Genomic DNA, 10,105 nt, shown 5'->3' with positions numbered 1-10,105 from the left:
ACACACCTTCTCATTCAATGCGTTTTCTTTATTTTCATGACTATTTACATTGTAGATTCTCACTGAAGGCATCAAAACTATGAATGAACACATGTGGAGTTATGTACTTAACAAAAAAAGGTGAAATAACTGCAAACATGTTTTATATTCTAGTTTCTTCAAAATAGCCACCCTTTGCTCTGATTACTGCTTTGCACACTCTTGACATTCTCTCGATGAGCTAACAGCGGCTAACAGTGACGCAGTGATGCGAGGAGAGGGATGAGGCTGTTAGCGACCGGCGAATTAAAAAAACAAAGGCCCACATCGGGGTAGCCTTTCCCAGGTAGAGAGAGCTGCAGAGGGAGAACGGTAATGCAATCACAGGCCAGCGCCGCTGTTGGCTGTTAGTTGCTGTTAGCGGCCAGTCGCTAACAGCCTCATCCCTCTCCTCGCATCACTGCGCCGCTGTTAGCCGCTGTTAGTGCTGGCCTGTGATTGCATTACCATTCTCCCTCAGCAGCTCTCTCTACTTGGGAAAGGCTACCCCGATGTGGTCTTCGTTTTTTTAATTCACCAGTCACGCTGCCTTTTCTATTCCCTTTTGCACTTTCTTGGCGACAAGGATTCCGTCTCCCATGATGCTGCATATGCATGATCCTGCATTATGCTCTAAGAGTGGGACTTTGTTTCAAATTTGCCAGGGTAGTAGCGAAGCGCCTCTTGCTCCTCTCCTTCGGCTCCTCAGTCACGCAGTGCTGGCCTGGCTCTCAATGAAAACACCGAAGGTGGTGCTGTATGTCCCTTGCTGGCGTGTGTATTCTCAAGATGGCGAAACATAATGGAAGCCCACAGACGACTTACCCGCACAATGCACAAACAAATCCGAAATTCTCCTTTTACGAGAATAAGTCAGATTATTGGTGGAGGTAATAGTACACCAGTGATGACATATTTATGAATGCAGGCATCAATTTTTGCCAACAAACAACTGAAAATGTTACACAATGTCCCTTTAAGCTTTGGGAGCGTTTAGTGAACATCATACAGACAGTCTTTTTAGCATTCAACAGGAGGCATGATTTAGTAAGCCAAGCCTGGACGTCAGATAAGGCGGATGACAGAATACACAAGGCTTCTTGAATGTTATTAGTTGACTGCATCATCAGCATGCATCTGGGTATAGACTGTCGAGCAAGAATTTGGTAAGGTGTTAATATACAGTATAAAGAAAATAAAATTGGTACAAGGACCGACCCTTGAGGAACACCTACAGGACATTTTGAACAGGGTGACTTCACACCATCAATACTAACAAACTGTATCCTATTGGATAGATATGATTTGAAGATTGATTGCGTGTGTAGAAAATTTGAAATGGTTTAACCTAGATAAAAGGACTTGGTGATCTACAGTATGGAATGCTCTCTTTAGATCAAGAAAAACTGCACCAACACAAACACTCTTATCTAATATGCATTTGATTTTTTCGATAAGGACGCACAAGGCAGTCTCAGTGGAGTGGTGAGTGCGGAAACCAAACTGCATAGGATGTATAAGAGGATGATCACTGTTAAGATGCTCTACAAGAAGTTGGGCAACCCATTTCTTAGCTATTTTAGACACAGCTGGCAGAATGGAAATTGGCATGTAGTTAGACATGTCAAATTTTGACCCAGATTTAAACACAGGGGTAACTGACGCAACTTTCCAAGCTCTAGGAACCATAGCATGTTGTAAGGCAAGATTGACCAAATGGGTAACAGGTTGGACGAAAGAGTCCTTGTGTTCTTTAAAAAGATTTGAGCTTAGCCCAGAGACATCCTTGGACCTAGAGCTATTCATACTAGTGCTAATTTTTGCCACCTCTGATTCAGTAATATCTATGAAATTGAAACAAAATAGATCAGAATTTCCTTTATTGTCATCATACTGGTGCATGACAAAATTGTAGCAGCTTCCTCAGTACAGTGCATAATCAAGTAGAAAAAAAGGATAGAATCTGTAAAAAATTAAATAGTATAAAAGAATGGCATAGTAATAAAAGAGTCAAATAAAAAGATTAAAGGAGTCAAATGAAAAGAATACACAGTAATATACAATGATGCACACCCAAAAGTGCAAGTCCTGTAGTGCAAGGTAAAGTACACAGATATTGGACAAGTACACAGATATTGCACAGTGTTGTTGATGTAAACAGTTGTTTTTCACTAAGTTCACAATTTAACGGGTGATAAAAGCAGCAGTGGTTAGAGTGAGGAGTTTAGGGTTCTAATGGCCCAAGGATAAAAACTGTCTTTAAGTCTGTTGGTCCTGGATTTCAGGGACCTGAACCACCTTCCTGATGGCAGCAGTTTGAACAGACTCTGACCAGGGTGGGAGGGGTCTGCAGAGATCCTCTGTGCTCTGCTAAGACAGCAGGAGCGGGCAATGTCCATCAGGGGGGGCAGAGGGCAACCAATGATCTTTTCCGCCGTCTTGGTTACCCTCTGCAGAGCCTTCCTGTCTGCAGCTGAGCAGGCAGCAAACCATGCAGACACACAGTACATCAGTACTGATTCTATGGGGGGTCCAAGTTCGCCAGCTTCTCCACTAGTATGTCAGGGATGATGGTGTTGAAAGCCGAGCTGTAATCAACGAACAACATCCTAACATAGGTCCCTGGGAGCTCTAAATGGCTCAGAGCCGTGTGCAGAGCTGTGGCGAAGGCGTCCTCTGTTGAGCGTTTGCCCTGTAGGCAATCTGGTGAGGGTCAAAGTTCCTGGGGAGACTGGCTTTTAAGTGTTGAAGGACGAGCTTCTCAAAGCACTTCATTACTACAGATGTCAGTGCTACCAGTCTGTAGTCGTTGAGGTCCTTGATGGTTGTTTTCTTCGGCACCGGGATGATGGTGGCTGCCTTTAGACAGGGCGGGACTTCAGCTGGAGACAGGGAGGTGTTAAAAATCCCTGTCAGGACTCCTGCCAGCTGGTCAGCACAAGAACGAAGCACTTTGCCCAGAACTCCATCCGGTCCAGCAGCTTTCCTCGGGTTAATCCCCAGCAGAACACGCCTCACCTGATGGTCCTGGAGGGTGAGAGTATGGGGACTGGAGGGTCGTGGTCGGGACATCAGCGGAGTTGTGGAACCGGACGCCTCGAAGCGAGCGAAGAAGTGGTTTAGTTCTTCTGCTAGCGAAGCATCTGTGCTGGCTGTTGCAGCTGGTTAGCTGCCTTTATAGTTCGTCAGCTGCTGGATGCCTTGCCACAACCGCCTTGAGTCGTTGTCCTCTAGATGTGACTCCACTTTCCTCCTGTACTCCTCTTTGGCTTCTTTGATACCTCTCCTGAGATCAGATCTTGCCGCGCTGTACAGAGCTCTGTCACCAGACTTGAAGGCCGCATTTCTGGCCCTCAGCAGAGCCCTAACAGCAGGAGTCATCCAGGGTTTCCGATTTGGGTAAATCTGGACCCTGTTGCTCACAGTGACGGTGTCTATACAGTGCTTAATATATGATAGTACAGTGTCAGTGTGTACCTGAAGCTCTGGGTGTTCAAAAATCTTCCAGTCTGTGTTCAGGAAGCAATCCTGTAGCTGTACGAGAGCTCCCTCAGGCTAGGTTAGTACTGTCTTTGTCTCTGGCTTAACTTTCTTCCTGAGGGGATGTAGGCAGGGACAAGGAGCAGGGAGAGGTGGTCAGACATGTCCAGATGGGGGAGGGGTAGAGTTTTATATGCCTGTTTCAGGTTGGAGTAGACCTTGTCTAACGTGTTTTCCCCTCTGGTGGGATAGTGCACATACTGTACAAATCTGGGTAACACAGATCTCAGACAGTCTCCAGCTACAATGAAAGCTCCATCTGGGTGATCCCGCATCTGCCTGGCGATTAGGGTGACCATATTTTGATTTCAAAAAAAGAGGACACTCGGCCGGCCACGACATAGCCTACTTAAATGATACTCGCAGTTTACTCAAAGATGCCTTATAATTATAATATATTTAAAATTTATATGTATGGATAGAAAATTCAGTTATATTACAAAATAATATCTCTCAAAGACAGAAATTCAGATAGGCCCCAACAGGGCGATCCAATCCGAGCCCGACGGTACCTGACGGGTCGGGCCGGGGTTGGTCAAAAATGTAGCTATTAATTGTATTCGGACTCAGGTCGGATTTGGTCAGCTTTCGGTGAAAATGTAGTGTAAAAATAAATAAAATCCTATTGTCTGTCCTGTTTATTGCTTGGGCACTGTTATTTACGTGACAACACCTGAACATAACACACACAGACACACACTGGCTGTTTGTTTCTACCTCTCTCCTCTCTGGAAGTCTCGGACCTCCAGCCGCCCACCTCTGCCTTGATTAAATGCTGAAAATAAATTACAGGTTTTTCCAGACAGACAGGTTTTTCCTATTTTATCTTATTTTGTTATATTTCTCCCTCTCGTCTCGCTGGAAGCGTCGGACCTCCCACTCCCGTCTCAAACACGGAGGTCTCCCTCTCCGCTGAGCACACCCGGCCTGTTAAATAGCCTGTAATCATAACAACTGCGTGACACAAACTCAGTGCTTTGGTCATTAAATAATGTCGGGCTTGGTTCGGGTTTGGACAGAAATATGTGGCCCATGCCGCACTCTAACACACACACACAAACACACGGAAAACCGGACATTATTATCAGTTTATAAAAAGCACCCGGACGCCCCGGACGGGACGTGAAAAGTGGACATGTCTGGGCAAAAGAGGACGTTTGGTCAGCCTACTGGTGATGATGTCATGCAGGAGCGAGAGGGCTATGCTAGCGTTAGCATCGGGTGGGATGGAAACAGCTGTTATGACTACCACCGTTAGCTCTCTAGGCAGATAGAAGGGCCTGCACACGACTGAGATAGCCTCCCAGTCCGGGCAGCAGTGGGTGTGAATAATTCTGCCGTTTGTGCACCAGTTGTTGTGTGTGTAGATACACAGTCCCCCTCCTTTACTCTTACCTGAGTTCATGTTTCTGTCATGGCGGTGTAGGCTCCGGGCCGGTAGCTAAACAGTGGCATCAGGGATGAGTGGATGTAGCCACGATTCTGAGATAATGATCACACAGCAGTCCTGAATTGTGTTGTTACTCGCCAGCAGCAGCTGTAGTTCGTCTGTCTTGTGGACGATAGATCTGGCGTTAGTCAGAAAGATGCTTGGGATCGGTGGTTTGTGTGGCTGCCGCGCTAACCTGGCTAGCGGTCCCGCTCTGCAGCCCCTCTTCTGTTTGCGGTGTCTCCACCGGTAATGCCTTCTCGTCGGCCCGATAACAAGCCAGGGAGAGCCCGGTGTTCTGGCTATTTCCTCTGGGATATTGTGCGACCGCTGAAACTCGCTCATAATCACTGTCTGACTCGTAAAACCTACAGCCCGAAGTTCGGATTGGGTGTAGGAGAGTGTGTTTCCATTCACACAGTCACACTCATACAAAAACACCCACACAATAGTAAATAAAATGCAACATAACAGGGAGCTATGAGCTGCTGCGTCCACACGCGCCGCCATCTTGAAAACCCTCTCACTACTTTGTGTCTCCAGCTAACAGTGACTAAATCACCATGTTTAAAGGCGTAATGGCAGTTTTCTGCAAACTGCTAAAAACAACTGTTGACCGTAAGCCTCAAGTTCACAGCAAAAACATCAAGATACAGCCTGAGATGAAATGAGTGCATCAAAATAAAAGCACCTGGGGTTGCGGTTTGATTTATTTAAATGTAACAATACTCTATTTTACTTTATTGTAACAGTAGTTTATTTAATTCGTACTCGTCGTCCTCTGCTTATCCGGGTCCGGGTCGCGGGGGCAGCAGCCTCAGCAAAGAAGCCCAGACAGTCCTCTTCCCAGCCACTTCTGTCAGCTCTTCCGCAGGAACCCTGAGGCGTTCCCAGGCCAGCCGGGTGATGTAGTCCCTCCAGCGTGTTCTGGGGCGGCCCCGAGGTCTCCTCCCGGTTGGACATGCCTGAAACACCTCCCAAGGGAGGCATCTGGAAGGTATCCTTACCAGATGCCCAAACCACCTCAACTGGCTCCTCTCGATGTGGAGGAGCAGCGGCTCTACTCCGAGTCCCTCCCGGATGTCTGAGCTCCTCACCGTATCCCTAAGGCTGAGCCCAGCCACCCTGCGGAGGAAACTCATTTTGGCCGCTTGTACTCGCAATCTCATTCTTTCGGTCACTACCCAGAGCTCGTGACCATAGGTGAGAGTTGGAACATAGAACGACCGGTAAATTGAGAGGTTCGCTTTCTGGCTAAGCTCCCTCTTCACCACAACGGACCGGTTAAGCGCCTGCATCACTGCTGACGCCGCCCCAATCCGCCTGTCAATCTCCCGCTCCATCTTACCCTCACTCGTGAACAAGACCCCGAGATACTTAAACTCCTCCACCTGAGGAAGGACCTCCCCCCTGACCTGGAGTGGGCAATCCACCCTTTTCCGGTTGACGACCATGGCCTCAGACTTGGAGGTGCTGATTCTCATCCCAGCCGCTTCACACTCGGCTGCGAACCGCCCCAGCGAGAGCTGGAGGTCACTGTTCGATGGAGCTAGGAGGACCACGTCATCCGCAAAAAGCAGGGACGAGATCCTCCCATCACCAAACCTGACACCCTCCACCACTCGGCTGCGCCTAGAAATTCTGTCCATAAAAGTTATGAACAGAACCGGTGACAAACGGCAGCCCTGGCGGAGTCCAACCCTCACCAGGAACAAGTCCAAGTTACTGCCAGCCATGCGAACCAGACTCATGCTCCTTCGGTACAGGGACTGGATGGCCCTTAGCAACGGGCCACCAACCCCATACTCCCGGAGCACCCCCCACAGGATGCCCCTGGGGACACGGTTGTAAGCCTTCTCCAAATCCACAAAACACATGTGGACTGGTCGGGCAAACTCCCATGCCCCCTCCAGCACCCTGGCTAGGGTAAAGAGCTGGTCCATGGTTACGCGTCCGGGACGAAAACCACATTGCTCCTCCTCAATCTGAGGTTCAACTATCGACCGGACCCTCTTCTCCAGCACCCTGGAGTAGACCTTACCGGGTAGGCTGAGGAGTGTGATCCCCCTGTAGTTGGAACACACCCTCTGGTTCCCTTTCTTGAAAATGGGGACCTCCACCCCGGTCTGCCACTCCAGAGGCTCTGCCCCCGATGTCCATGCAATGTTGCAGAGGCGTGTCAGCCAGGACAGCCCTACAACATCCAGAGCCTTGAGATATCCAGGACGAATTTCATCCACCCCCGGGGCTCCGCCGCCTCGGAGTTGTTTCACTACCTCAGCAACTTCTGCCCCAGAAATTGGACGACCCGCCCCCGAGACCCCCGTCTCTGTTTCCTCACTGGAATACGTGTTGGTGGGATTGAGGAACTCCTCAAAGTATTCCTTCCACCGCCTGACAATGTCCCCAGTTGACATCAGCAGCTCCCCGCCCCCACTGTAAACAGTGTGAGCAAGTTGCCACCTGCCCCCCAAGGCGCCGGACGGTTTGCCAGAACCTCTTTGGAGCCGATCAATAGTCTTCCTCCATGGCCTCACTGAACTCCTCCCACGCCCGAGTTTTTACCTCCACGACTGCCACCGCTGCGCTCCGCTTGGCCCGCTGGTACCCGTCAGCTGCTTCCGGAGACCCACAGACCAACCATGCCCTGTAGGCCTCCTTCTTCAGCCTGACGGCTCCCCTCACCTCTGGTGTCCACCAGCGGGTTTGGGGATTACCGCCACGACTGGCCCCAGCGGCCTTGCGGCCAGAGCTCGCAACCGCCGCCTCGACAATGGCAGAGCAGAACAAGGCCCATTCGGACTCAATGTCCCCCTCTGCCCTCGGGACGCGGTTGAAGCTCTCCCGGAGGTGGGAGTTTAAGATCATCTGGACAGGTTCTTCCGCCAGGCGTTCCCAGCAGACCCTCACTGTTCGTTTGGGCCTGCCAGGTCTGCACGGCGTCTTCCCCCACCATCTGATCCAACTCACCACCAGGTGGTGATCAGTTGACAGCTCTGCTCCTCTCTTCACCCGAGTGTCCAGAACATATGGCCGCAGGTCAAATGATATGACTACAAAGTCAATCACTGACCTGCGACCTAGGCTGTCCTGGTGCCACGTGCACCAATGGACATCCTTATGTTTGAACATGGTGTTAGTTATGGCCAAACTGCGACCCGCACAGAAGTCCAATAACTGAACACCACTCGGGTTCAGATCGGGCAGGCCGTTCCTCCCAGTCACACCCCTCCAGGTCCTGCTGTCATTGCCCACGTGAGCGTTGAAGTCCCCCAGCAGAACAATGGAGTCCCCGGTCAGGGCACTGTCCAGCACCCGTCCCAGGGACTCCAAAAAGGGTGGGTACTCTGAACTGTTGTTCGGTGCATAAGCACAGACAACAGTCAGGACCCGTTTCCCGACCCGAAGGCGCAGGGAAACAACCCTTTCGTCTACCGGGGTAAACCCCAACGTACAGGCAGAGTCTGGGGGCTATCAGAAAGCCCACCCCAGCCCTCCACCTCTCACCCGGAGTAACTCCAGCAAAGGAAAGAGTCCAACCCCTCTCAAGGACTAGGGTTCCAGAGCCGGAACTATGTGTCGAGGTGAGGCTGACTATATCTAGCCGGTAGCGCTCAACCTCTTCCACAAGCTCCGGCTCCTTCCCCGCCAGAGAGGTGACATTCCATGTCCCAAGAGCCAACTTCTGTAACCGAGGATCGGACCGCCAAGGCCCCCGCCTTGGTCTGCTGCCCAATCCACATTGCACCGAACCCTTCTGGATCCCTCTGCGGGTGGTGGGCCTGCAGGGGGACGAGCCCATGTAGCCGGTTCGGGCTGGGCCCGGCCGGACTCCATGGGCGAAGGCCCGACCACCAGGCGCTCGCCCACGGGCCCCAACCCCAGGCCTGGCTCCAGGGCAGGGCCCCGGTACCCCTCCGGGCCGGGTACACGTGTCCTTGTTTGTATTCATCATGAAGGGTCTTTTGAACCGTTCTTCGTCTGACCCTTCGCCCAGAACCAATCTGCCATGGGAAACCCTACCAGGGTCAAAATGCCGACAGCATAGCTCCTAGGGTCATTAGGGCACTCAAACTCCTCCACCACGATAAGGTGACGGTTCTCGGAGGAGTTATTTAACTTTATTCTAAAAGTACTTTATTTCAGTTTTTTATAGCATATTTTATTATTATTTATTATAACAGTACTTTATTTAACTTTATTCTAACAGTATTTTATTTAACACTCATCCTACCAACTGGGGTACCCACAGACCCCAGAGGTATACCTTTTGTCATATCTTAAAGGTGCTTTATTCAATCATGCCAGTTTTTTATGACTTTGTCAGTCATTTTGTTCCAAATGGCTTCATATCATTGTTTTGTGTTTCTGTTGTAATCTGTGCTTTTTAAAAACACAAATATATTGGGGTCCCCGGGAACCCCAGTCAAAAGCATTCATTTTCGCCTGTGCAGTTGGAACTATTTGTTGACTTCATGTTTGCCATGGGTCCTTAAAGTATCACACACTATCAGGAGGGGTTGGGGCCATTTTTAAGGAGACAGCAATAAAGACAGGAGACCCAGATTTCCTCATGTGCTTTGCTGAAGACCATAAATCTTGCTCTCCCTAAGGTAAGATGATGTTCAAAGTCAGAAATACAATGCATAAATTCATAATAAAGTGTTTCATGACTATCAGATTAATTATTTATGTTCTATTATTCAAGATAAGACTATGAAATAGTGTGTCATGACTCATGCATGTGACTGACATACAGTCAGAGCATAATCAGGACATGGTCAGAGTGTGGGGAAAAAGCAAATGTGGTGGCGGCTGTGGCACAGATGTAGAGTGGGTAGTCCACCAATCAGAAGATCAGTGGATCCATCCCTGGCTCCTCCAGTCTGCATTTCAAAGTATCCTTGAGCAAGATACTGAACCCCAGTTTGCTCCCAATGATGCTTCCATCGGTGTGTGGGTGTGTTTAAAAAAAAAAAAAAAATCTGAGTAGCAGGTGGCACCTTGTATTGTGGCCACCAGTGTATGAATGTGTGTGTGAATGGGTGAATGTGACTCATAGTGTAAAAGGCGCTTTGCACTATACAAATGCAGTCCATTTACCATATCAATTTTTGC

This window comes from Epinephelus fuscoguttatus, linkage group LG9 (genome assembly GCF_011397635.1).
Source record: "Epinephelus fuscoguttatus linkage group LG9, E.fuscoguttatus.final_Chr_v1".
In the NCBI taxonomy this organism is placed as follows: domain Eukaryota; kingdom Metazoa; phylum Chordata; class Actinopteri; order Perciformes; family Serranidae; genus Epinephelus; species Epinephelus fuscoguttatus.
Note: the sequence above shows the minus strand (reverse complement) of the source record.